The sequence below is a fragment of the Epinephelus lanceolatus genome, chromosome 6, assembly GCF_041903045.1.
Source record: "Epinephelus lanceolatus isolate andai-2023 chromosome 6, ASM4190304v1, whole genome shotgun sequence".
Lineage (NCBI taxonomy): Eukaryota > Metazoa > Chordata > Actinopteri > Perciformes > Serranidae > Epinephelus > Epinephelus lanceolatus.
This window is the reverse complement of record NC_135739.1, coordinates 31,259,458-31,272,325: the sequence shown is the minus strand read 5'-3', so window position 1 is coordinate 31,272,325 and position 12,868 is coordinate 31,259,458.

The window sequence follows — 12,868 nt, the reverse complement described above, 5'->3', positions numbered from 1 at the left end:
GTGACACAGACAGAAATACATTTGCCTTTTCTGGGATAGCTGGACAGAGATAACCCTCCCGCCACTTCATCCTGCTGTCTGTCACTCTTCACAAGCCAGACACAGAGATCTAGTTACAGCCGACATCAACAACCTCCACACTGACACACACACACACACACAGTCAGCTGGAGAGGCCTCCTTTGTCCAGGTATGTGTTCTGCCACGACTGGACTTTTAACACAGCGAAGACACACACACACACACACACACAGAGTAGCAGTAGCTGGTGTGACTTGCAAAAATGCTTTGGGGTTGGCTTCTGTGCAGTGTAAGGATAATGAATTACAGCTGGGGGGCAATAATGTACAAGAAGGGGCATTCAGGCGGTGTAACCTACTCTCTGAAGGCCATGTTGCAGGGTCACAGTTCTCTTCTTGGTTTTCAGCTTCAGCAGATTAACAGTTCATGTTCTGATTTAATGAGCAAAAAACAAGCACATTTTTTAATTATTGCATGTGTCTTTGACTGTTCCTGCCTTTTATCTGGCTTGTCTTTTGAGATGATCTTTATCTTACTATATAATGACGAAAACTCTGTCTGTGTGTGTGTCAGTGTGTCTGTTCCACGTTTTTCTCCTCACTGACTTGGTCAATCCATGTGAAATTTGGCACAGTGGTAGAGGGTCATGGGAGGATGCGAATGAAGCAATATTACATCAATTGGCCAAAGGGGGGCGCTATAGCAACCGATTGAAATTGCAAACTTTGAATTGGCATATCTCATGCCCCGTATGTCGTAGAGACATGAAACTTTGCACAGAGATGCCTCTCCTCATGAGGAACAAATTTGCCTCAAGAGCCCATCACTTCTGGTTATACAGATTTTCCGCCATTTTGAATTTTTTGAAAAACACTTAAAATGGATCTCTTCCTAGGAAGTTTGACCGATCTGCATGAAACTCGGTGAACATAATCTAGGGACCAATATCTAAAGTTCCCTCTTGGCAAAAGTTGGAAAACTTACTAAAACTGAGCTTCTATAAGGCAATGAATATTGTGGAGGGCGTGGCTCATCACATAAAGGTGTATAACATCTCAAAGGTTTCACCAATCAGCACGCAACTTTGTAGACATATGACCACACATAATCTGAGGGGACCCCTCCATTATTGACCCCATCAAACAAAATGGGGGCGCTAGAGAGCTAATTTCTTATCTAGGCCTAACCGCCATATCCATTTTTACTAAACTTGGTAGATATGTAGAACAGGACGCCTCAAGGTGACTGGAGAAATTTAACTCTAATTAGCAACTGGGTGGCGCTATAACAACAGAAAAATGGCTAAAATGCAACAGATCGCTGTGGCTGCAATCGTACTATGAAATTCACAAAAACTCTGTATACAATACAATGTCTGAATACATTGCTCTTCTTCAGTTGACTATTTAATCTGCAATTTTCTATGACCTGTATCCCTAACACATACCATGTGAAACTGTATGTGGGCAACTGTGCACTCAATGGGTATGGACTAGTACAACTAATATGAAACAAATGACCTTGATTATTCAGCCCAAACCACCATCTTCCCCTTTCCCAGTGCATGTTTAGGCTACTAAACTATGATTTCCAGTGTCAAAGTCCTGTTCTTTATACACCCTACCAACTTTCTCTGACCCTACCAATGACTTCTCAGTGGTTTGGGAATGCTACACGTCCTAGACTGATAAAAGGAGGGGAAAGTTGCCAGAGAATGTAATCCAGGCAGCCGTTATACTTCCTCCTAAACATATTCTGCAAACCAAATTAGTAATGTATACAGCAGACAGAGCTGTGCAGCCTATATCCAGGTAACTGAATAAGTACTGTCAGCGTCACACTGAGATGATTCATCTCCAGAAACAGGTTTGAAAATAGAAGTCAAGATGCATCAAAGGCTTCTGTTCTTCAAATACTGAAAATGTATTCAGCAACACTTTTGTCAGAGTGGGTGGCTTGTCTATTTAATTCTAAAATCAAGCTTATTATATTTTTGCCTGATTCATCTCAGGGAAGCTAAATAAGCATTTTTAACCTTCTCTGACACCAGCGGAGGAATACAACACTGACTGGTACTTGCACACTCTTTGAAACTCAGTCTGCAGGATTTCTGCACTTTCTTAAAGTTGTTTGTTATTAGTTTGAGCAGATTTGAAATCCTGATAGCATAGTTTGGCTCTCAGATGAGCTTTGAAGTTTGAGGGGTTTTTGAAATTAATGCATTTTTTTTCTCTGTAATGCAAACATTTTATTGAAAATCCTTATCTGCCAAGTAACAGCTTGAAGCCAGTTATGTGACAGCTTGCTGGGGTTTGTGTCCTCAGAGAATACATCTTGCCGTGTGAATCTCTCTGGAGAGCGGGGGACACATTCATCACATCCCCTTTGGATCTGTGTGAGTGTGCAAGTTTGTACTCGCAGAGATGGTGAATGTGAGCCCTAGAGTCTATCAGGACTTTCGCCAGTCCATATATAGAGGACTTATGCATATAAACAAGCAGACACACATTCATATTCAAACCTACATCTCCCATTGTTCTATTTTCAAACTATTTTCTGGATGGCTGTAAAACCAACATCATTTGGCTGCAAATAAAACGTGATTGACTAAAAATACACACATAGAGCAGGTTTCATTAAAGCAGGTCTTCTTGAGTGTGTCAAAGCAAACAAGACAATTTTATTGGTTCAAACATACAGCAGTATAAAGTAAAAAAAAAAAAAACTGTGGTGGAGTTTCACACCTCGAACCAAAGCAACGCACAACATGAGAGAAAACCCTCTGTTTGCATTGGAATAAAAAACTGAACTTGTAAAAAGCAATCTCACATGAGAACATAAATCACTGCGCAATAATTCACCCTCAAAAAGCCAAAAGCCATAATTCAAAGTCTGCGTCAGGGGTGATGTGTATTGTGTTACAGTGTATTATTTACATTGTGTCGTACTGTTTTGTGGCTGCATTGATTTCAGGCAGCAGTAATGTGTCCGGAACAAACTCCTCCCAGAGGAACAACAAAGTACATGTATTGAATCCCAAAAGAACTCCCGGGCACGACGAATTAGAAAAAACAAAGGAAAATCTATTTATTAGCACAGCTCACTGGCACATTTCAGCAAAAATGCCTTCATCTGGGAGCTGTTGTCTCCATCCTCTCTGTTTTTTTGTTTTTGTTTTTTTCATTTTCAGTGTCCTAATTTGTCCCACATGGATTATCATCCATTCCCCCCTGGCTGCTGTGACGCTCTCCAAAATGACAGATGTCGTGAGCTCAGTCCCAGATCTACGTCTCTCTCTCTCTCTCAAACACACACACACACACACACACACACACACACACACACTACTCTCTGTGCTGATGAGTGCTTTCCTACCGTAGTGTGATTAGTTATATGGGCTGTATTTGGACAAAACGGCGGTAGGGGGTGACACAACATGACGCATTGCCAACGTAGCAGGATCATTAATTACAGTCATTATACATATCGCCCTAGAAACACACATTCACACACAAACACATGCACACACGCTCACTGTGTAGCCCCCCCCCCCCCCCCCCCCCCCCCCCCCCCCCCCCCCCGCCTCACAGTTTAATACCACAGTACAACTAAATAAATGTGCACCTGTTGACACAGCTGGACAGACACAGCGTGTTTATGTGTGTGCGTGTGTGTCGGTGAACGTTTGGGACACTAACTCCACTCTATGTATAAGTTACTGAAGTTAATTTATGTGCAGAATTTCTGTGTTTCTGAATACTGTGTGCTCGTGGCACATTAACTTTTTGCAGGACGCGGCGACAAGCACACTCACATTCATGCATCATCGCTGAGTAGTAGCTTGTGGCATCAGCAGTTTCCCTCTGACAAATATCTTTCTTCATTAGACTCAAAAACACTCCCCGTGTCCCTGCGCTGATGCTTCATGTAAAAAAAGATTCATTTAAAGTTACACTATATACAAAACACTCAAGTTTCGCCTGTATATATTCTGTGCTGTGGTACTCACTACAACTATTTATCTGTCCTTCATCTTCCTCACCAACTTTGAACAAATCACCATCTCGCTGTGAGCCTGGAGACAGATATAGTACAGACTGGAGCGCAGAGGTTGGATAGTATCAGCCTCATATATATACAAAACAAACAGGCACCAGGCAACAAACATGCATTTCTTTGAAGCGGAGAGACTTACATTGTGCAGCGATTTCAGATTATCTAATCTTGTGTACGTCTCTTTTACTTTTCCGCCAGACCGAAATCCCAACTCTTTCTTACAGGAGCACATCTTGATGGTACTCCTGCTTTAGGCTCTTCAGACTTTGTGCAAGTATCTGATATTGTAAAATGATTAATTAGCAACAAATAATGTTTCATGTCTTATTTCTTGAGCTGAATATATATTTGCTTTACACAAAAATCAGTATGGAGCACAAAGCTGTGATGTGTGTGAGACTGGGGAGTGATGGGCAGATTGTGAGATGTCGGAGGGGATGGAGTAGGAGGAGAGGTGCAGGCGTCAGGTCTGACACGCAGTCTGACAATCAGCAGCCTTGCTGTCTCCATTCTCTTTACTTCTATCTGTCTGTCTGCTGTGTCTCTTTCGCTCTGTCTACGCAATGTCTGCCTCCTCTGTTTCTATCTTTCTCCCACCTTTGCTTTTGCTTACGCACTCAGACACACTTCTTTTTATGGAGTCTGAAAGCTATGAAAAGCTATGATTCATTTTTTCTTTTTTACACAATGTGTTTTCTTTTTTTGGTCAGGTGTAAATGTCTGTTTTTTAAAGTTTCTTTGAGGTGGCAGACTGATACTGAAGGACTATTTAAACACAGAATATTGGCCTGTTATGTCTGTGATGAATGCCATGACTCAAAGTAGAAACACACATAGGATCAAACAGGTCCTCTGCCAGTACAGGTAAGCTTTTACATCTTACTCGCATCCTGTTAGTTAGAAGAAAAATGATTTAAAATGAAAAAAAAAAAAGCTTTTAAAGTAGATCCAGTGCAACAGCGTTTACTCAGCACGTCTCAAACGTACATTTTAGTGCAATATAACCTCAGATTGCTGCTCTCCTTGCTGGTGCGTGAACCCTCGAAAAGTTAAGCAGGACTTGTTAACGTCACTCCTATTTCTGTTGCCCATCCATCCACAAACTATAATACTCCCTCGTTTTCTGAAAGGAAAGTAGCCCCATTTGTCAGCACCATCACCGCTGTGTTTTCTCATTTGTCTGTCAGTGATTCGGCTCAGTGAGTTAACGGCAAACCTAATTCCCGCCGTTCATTCATTCGCCGTTCAGTCTCACTCTGTTGCGGGAGACTCGCTATGGGGCAGTGATTTAGTGCTCGGGAACTTAACTACTTCAAGTGGAAACTCACAGAGGGAAGGAATGGCTTTCTGTCCTCGTATGATGATTGATAAATGATAGTCAGGGGGCCCTCCAAGCCTTCACTGCCCCGCTGTAATAACCGCTTACGTAGCGAGGAGAGACACGCGACTAAATCCTTCCACTGGCCTGTCTCTCTCTGTCTTTTTTGTCTCTTTCTTTCTGCCTGTAACAGTGCGGCCACTGTCTGTGAATATGCTTCCACTCTGTGATGACTGAAGCATTTCTGTTCAACACGGGGTCTTTTTCTGGCCAACACATTAGTTTGATGGATTGTTAGAAAATAGTGGTGACCACACGCTGCAATTTCAGGCCAATTTAGGCCACCTTAAATTTACATCAGTTTCAATTGGACATAGACTGACTCCATTCTGAAATGCACTTAAAGCAATAGCTCGCTTTAGGAGAACATTTTGTAATTTTTGGATTGCATGTCCCCCAACTGGATTTTTTTGACAGGTCGAGTACTATTAGCCTACAGGTTTTCTCAAGCATGTGCTACAATATTGCTCCCTGTTTTTTGTGCTTATATACTCAGATTTATTTGGGTTTCATTGGATAAATCTGCCAGTTTACAATTGAAGGGACGAGCAACAACACAAGTGGTGAACACAGTTCTAATACTGCACAATTGTAACTGTGAAGATACTTTACTATACAATGCATAATATACAGAATCTATGTTGTATTTACAGGTACTTTAACAATATTCTGGTGGGGGAGGGGACGGTTTTTCTCCTTCAACAACTAAGATTTTCTTTTTTTTGCTTAAGGAATTAAATTATCTATCAACACATTTCTTACAGCCTGCAAAAAACTTTTAAAATTAAAATATCCTCTATAATGTTAAATATCTGTGACCACAAGCAACACCAAAATTAAAGTTGGGAAATATAATTATATATTTATCAAAATTTATATGTAGTTTTTGTGATTATTCACTGTATAACATAACATGCACTTTGTGGTAGCTGCTCCAAAGCTCTGGCATAGCCTTCCACTCTCAATCAAATGCTCCCCCTCCACTGTCACTTTTAGGACAAATTTTAAGACATACAAGTTTTTAATGGCCTTTGGTTGTTTGTGTTGGTTTTTATATTGTCATATTCTATAATCTTTTTACATATGTAGTTGTTCTTACTGGTGTTATTCTGTTTATATTTGTGTACATGTTATATCACTATATATTTGTGTGTCATTCTTTAAAGTAGTACAGCACTTTGGTCAACTGAGGTTATTTTTTCTATGTGCTATATAAATAAACTTGATTTGATTTGACTTGATTTGATTTACAAGTAGGCAACATGTCCAGTACCCAGAATAAAGTGTTGGCATTGTATGTTTCTGCAGACCATGGATATGTTATATGAATTTATATGAATCATATCACCATTTCTAAAGTGACATAGTTATGATGTATATGAGCTGAGTTTCTCATCAGGAGGAGGGGATGGTGAATGGCATGACTTCTGGGTGAGACAGCTGCCAAGCAGACCACTGCAGATTACTGTTACTTACTGTTACAAACAGAACAAAACCAGGCATTTTTATGACACCTTGGGACAAATCCAGTCATGTCTGATGTGACAAAACTGGGTATTTTTAACAACACATTTCCAGTTGTGTTTGTGACAACCAGGCTGGTTATTTTAAGCCAAAACATGTTTTCCTTACCTTTACCAAGTGGCTTTTGTGCTTAAACCTAACCACACCTTTGCCATAATATAAAATCAAATCATTAAGATCATAAAGAAACATAAAGTTTCAGCATATCCACTACATATGAAATGTACAAATCTAACAAATGAAACATACAAATGTAACTCATCTGTGGTTTGCAGAAACGTACGGTGGCGACTGGGTCTGCAGACAAAGACAAAAATACAGAAATCTCTTGCATGAAATAACAAAAAACTGTTTTTGCCTGGGCTGAAAACTATGTTTATGTAGGACCACAGCGCTCACTGTAAGAAGCCAATTGACTATAGATGTTTTTAGGGCAGGCACGTAAATATTGAAGGGGAAAATATGGACATTTGTCACCCCCCAGTATTTGTATTGATTTGTAATGTCATCAAATGCCTCCAAAAGCTAAAAGAAAGCTAAATGTCTCCCCTCACTATTCAGTCAATCACTGATGTACATGTTAAATATAAACCAGTGTTTTATTGCTGTTCTACTGGTCGGGTATTTTTAATAGTTTAAAAAAAGCCAATATAATTGTTTGTTGTGGCCTTTCTACATACTTTACTCTCTACTTTGGCAATGAATGTTGGACTGGACATGAATTTTGCATTACAGAATCCTCCAATATGAATGTAATTCCTTTGGACACTGGGCTGTAATTAACATTTCTCATAAATTCTCATATTTTCCAATTCTTTTATGTCATTACTAATTTTGGATTGAGTATTTATTGTGTGATTGTTATGACATATGGTTCAAATCTCAGCTGGGATAAGTGGATACAAAGCTTCTCTTAAACTATGAAGATTTCAGTACATTTCAGTGAGTTTTTGCAAGTTCATGCTCTGTTTATGAAGAAATTGTTAACATCTCATGGAACAAGTCACGGCTTTACTGAAGTTGTAGTTGTTCTGTGCAGCTCCCAAAAGCCATAAACATGTTTGGTCAGTGGTCAGAGGTCAAGGAGCAGCTCATGTTCACCACATAATGACTACATCAGTGTAATATAATCATGTTTAATTCAATATGATGTTCTTAAGTTGTCGCTAATTATCACTTTGAGTTCTTGTCACCTTCTCTGCAGCCAATTTATAACATTCTTTGTCCTCGGCAGATTTTGATCTTAAGCCATAACTGCTGCAGCACGATAAGACCCGACTCATCCACCCGTTTTTAATTCCCCTTCGTGTTTCACAAAGAAAGACAACACCCTACGATGTAGATATGACCCAGCGACAGCTACAAGTGTGTCTGATTAAAATCTGCACTTGTCCTCCTTGCTGTCAACAAGCACGGTTGGCATCGTCTGCTGTGATCCAGCTCGTGCAAGGCTATAAGGGATGAGTGCCACAAGCTGTGTTCAAAGGAACATACCTCCATCTTGGATATCAAACATTTGGCAGTGGACCCAGTGCGAGTAACCCAATCAGCAATCGGCAGTACAAGGATAAAAGCTGACCCCACTAGTAGCATTGCTAATCTCTAAAAAAAGCTGGTTATCCTGAGCTCCTTTACAGGATGAATTGACTGATACATTATTTTAAGATCCATAAGTTTGTTCTTAAAGTCAAACTGAAACTCAAAATTGTCCTTACTTTTTCTGTTGGAAAATCTAAACCATAATAATGATAGACTTTCCATTCGTCAAAAGCAGATATATTTGGACATGTTTGTCAAGTGTCTTCGGTTCAAGTCTCTGGGGGGGGGGTTCCCATGGCGATGGCTGACTGACATATGAGAGCTGTTGTTACTAGGGGATGCGCCATGGATGTATAAGGACAACTGGACAGCATTGGAGGTGGGGCCCCGATCATTCCTTTAAAAGCTGCTCAGTGGTGCATGAAGCCAAAAAAATGTGACTTCCGGGTGTAAAATTACCAAGATCTTCCGCATCGAGGGGCATGCAGAGCAAGCACACTAGCATTTCCTTTAATCCCGCCTCCCAATAACTTGGTCTCAAGCTTGCTCATGTAAATGACAGAGGTTAGTGAGTTTTCAAACATTTAAGACATCATGATTTAGATAAGGGCTATTTAAGTGTTCACACTGGGAACTTGCTGTACCTCAAAAAGAAATTTCCTGTTGATTGACAGACATGTCTTTCACAATGTAAGTCTATGGGGGAAAATATTTTTGGGTTGCAGGGCATGACGGACCTGGAGGTTGTAATTCCACTGTTTGGCCACTATGTTAAATTGGCTTCAAAGCCTGGCACTGTTCCTTGGGGTTTGAAATGCACTGTGAGTTGGAAAGTGGAAGCTAGCAAGCTAGACTAACGGGCTACTTAGTCCACCTTGATCACGGTACACTACACGTCACTTTTTATTTTATAAGCCACAGACTGCCATCATCAAGCTCCTGCAAACTATGTTGTCTTTGTCCCACATATAGAAACAGGGGGACTAGTAAGTGTTAGCTGTCTGTCTTTCATGGGTCCAGCTGTGGTGATGAAAAATGACCTGACTGTTGAAACTCAGAGCGACAAGTAGTCTTAGAACCTCAGCACCTCGTATGCTTTGGCTGTTTGGGGAGAAGTTGCCTTCAGAGCTTTCTGTCAGAAAGCCCTTTCTTGGTTAAGATCATTGTTTGGATTAAAATGACACAATTTCTGGCAGAAAGCCCCGCATGCAAACTCCTCCCATGTGCCATGTTTTGGTAGGCATAGTTATAAAGTAATGTAGGGAACATATAGAGTTATCCAGGAATGAGTCCTAAAACCCGGAAATGAATTAGCATTAAAGCACTCCTGGTTCCCTCGTCTTGAAGTCGGTGGGTTTTTTGATAGACATGTGAAATAAGGTCTGTGGTTAAGACAAGCTTGAGAAACTTTCTCGTTTAGCTCTATGACATAAAATATGTCAATAAATACTCCACTTTTTTATTTTGAAGCTTTTATGTGTCTTAAAAAAGGCAGTTGCTAACAAGTTGCTAAATGTGACAACAGACCATCATCACACTTCTTACACACATCTTCTTAGTCCTGCTGTGGGGGCAAGTTAAGACATGCAACCATAGTGTAATTTGTTTATAGCGTAACATTAGCTTTTTATCTCTGGTCGAAGTCTGCTGGATAAAATGTGGACAAACATTTGTTTGCCACAGAACTCATTTTCTGCAATGAGCAAAAATCCAATGGGAAAATCCCATAGGCATTTCGACAAGGGAATCAGGGCAATGCTAACTTCCGTGTCGACCTAAAGAAAAAACGTCATCCCTGAACACAACACAGATACAGATTTCTTAGCAAAAATAAACTTTAATTTCACTTCAACTGGTTCTTTTGTACAATTTTAGGAACCTTTAATAGAGCCATGTACCAATTGGTTGCTCAAATTTAACTTTTGACTGTTTAGTTTCTTGATGATTTACAGCCATTGTTGTGTACGATTAGCTGAGAGAGAATACATGCATGCTGGATGCAGAATGTTTAAGAAATCTGACATCCTCTATTCTTTTTCTTCTACTGCACTTGATTCAAAATTACCATAAAGTGCCACCGAGTAACCTGCTCTCCTGTAGTTGTTGCAGTTTCTATCACATCATTGACTCTTTGTGTTTGTACATGTCTTCTTTAATTTAATTCCTTTTATTTTGTTTCATGCTACCTTGCTTAAAATGAAAAATAATTCCACTCATGGGACAGTACAGATCGGAGCTAAACTGCCTTGAAGACTTTAGAAATTGAAATTGTTCTTTCTCTTTTAGTGCTGCACACTTGAGTGTTTTGTTTTCTATGCTCCAGGGATTCCCTGTCTCCTCAGTGAGCAGATATTAAACACCTCATCCTGAGAAACAGGTCTTGTGCATGTGCTCTCACACAGCTCTGGGCACATGCTTTTGCACCTTTCGTATCGCTGATCTCTGTTGGCCTCCCCGAGGCTGTTTCCATCGCTTCCCTCCAGCTAATGTTTTGTCATCTGAAGCTGTGATATTATGTGAATTAGCCTGTGGCGGAGATTGCCTTGTGGTAGCAATTCATCACCTGTTTGGCAGAGGTGACTGCATGAGCGACTGAGCGAGCGGTTACTGGTCTGACGTGCGGAGCGAGCATCTGGTGTAGGGGGTTAATTGAGGGCGATTAAGGTGATTAATAGCTTTGTTTGAAGTGAAAACACAAGACAGGCTAGCTTGTGTTACAGAGCAAATATTTTGGGGAAAAAATCCATCAGTGGCATGAGTGCAGAGTGGCTGGAGAAGGCAGCAGTCAGGTGTGTGTGAGAGTGTGTGTGCGTGTAGCACAAGGGATATTTAGACTTTCAGCTTAATGGGAATTTGAAAAAAAAAGGTGTAGTGTGCATCTGTGTGTGTGTGTGTGTGTGTTTTGTGTGTGTTGGGTTAAGGAACTGGCTGTGAGTATGTAGAAGGAAATAGAGACATAGACTTGTGTGTGATCATCGAGGGGGAAAGAGTAATATTGACATGTAGCCTGCTGGTTAAAAAGAACTTCTGTTTCCACGCTGTTCCATTCCTATTATTGTCTTAGAGAGAAGCTTTGTGTGCTTGTAAGTGTATGTATGCATGTGAGTGTGTGTGTATGTGTGTGTATGTGTGACTGCGTCTAAGAGAGACTGAAAAACAAGACAGCCAAAGTCATGCTCACATATCCGTGCTCAGTACAAACATGCTCAAACACACTTCACTTGAACTGTGGTTGTGGAAATCCACGATGTCTCCTCCACAGATGCTGCCTTTTCCCTCGCTCGCTCCAAATCCCACCCACCCCTGAAAATCTTGTTACTCTGAAACAGGAAGCAATTTTACTCAAGTGGATCGAGAAAGGGCTGCCTTTTCGTCAGGAATCATAGCAGTGGAGAGGCAGGGCTCTGGCATTAAAACAGATTTTGTGATGAACATTTTCTCATTTTGCTTCCTGAATTAGTTATAAGCAGTTTGTTTATTTGATCTGTTTCAAGTTGTTTTTTATTTGAATTAAGAATGTGTATTTGTTTTATTTGTTGCTACTTGTTTGTTTTTTTTGTTGTTTTAAATTATTTAATTTTTTTGCTTTTATTGTTCAGTACTTTGCAATTTTTTTATAGACACATGATATACCTAGTCACCTAAGGTTTAGTATAGAAAATAATTTACTGCCACTGTCATTAAAAAAAAACCTTGCCTTATTTTTCTTTCAGACGTGATAAATCATGTGGTTTCAAATTTGGACATTAACACCCAAAGCTTAAGTGCCTGTCAAAAGTAGTCACCCCCTTGGAAGTTAATTTTTTTTGTTTGACAAAATTGAACCAAATGGGATTTAATGTGATTTTTTAATACTTATTAACAGAGAAAAAGACAATCTTTACAAAGTGATTTAAATTAATTACAAATACAAATTAAAAAGAAAAGATATGTTGAAATATGGCACACCTAAAACATAACTGGTGCAGCCAGTTGGTTTTGGAAGACACTTGATTGGTTGAATGGATATCACCTGTGTATAATCAATGGGTTTCAGTGGGTTGTGGTGAAAACACCTGTGTCTGTAGTATAAATACAGGAAGTACCTGGGTGAGGGTGAGTTAGTATCATGGCAAAATCTGCACCATAAAGACCATAAAGGTACAGAAAAGAAAGAAAGAAGAAGGAAAAAGCGGAAATTATTTTTCACTTTTGTTGGTGGAGGTCTGCGCTCTTCAGTGTCCTTCTAAGATAGGGCAACATTCTTTAATAGGGAGAATGTTAAGATGAAATTTATGACTAAACTGTAACCAGCACAATAATGATAATAATAGTAAATTAATTAAATTTAAAATCTGGGTTATATGTACT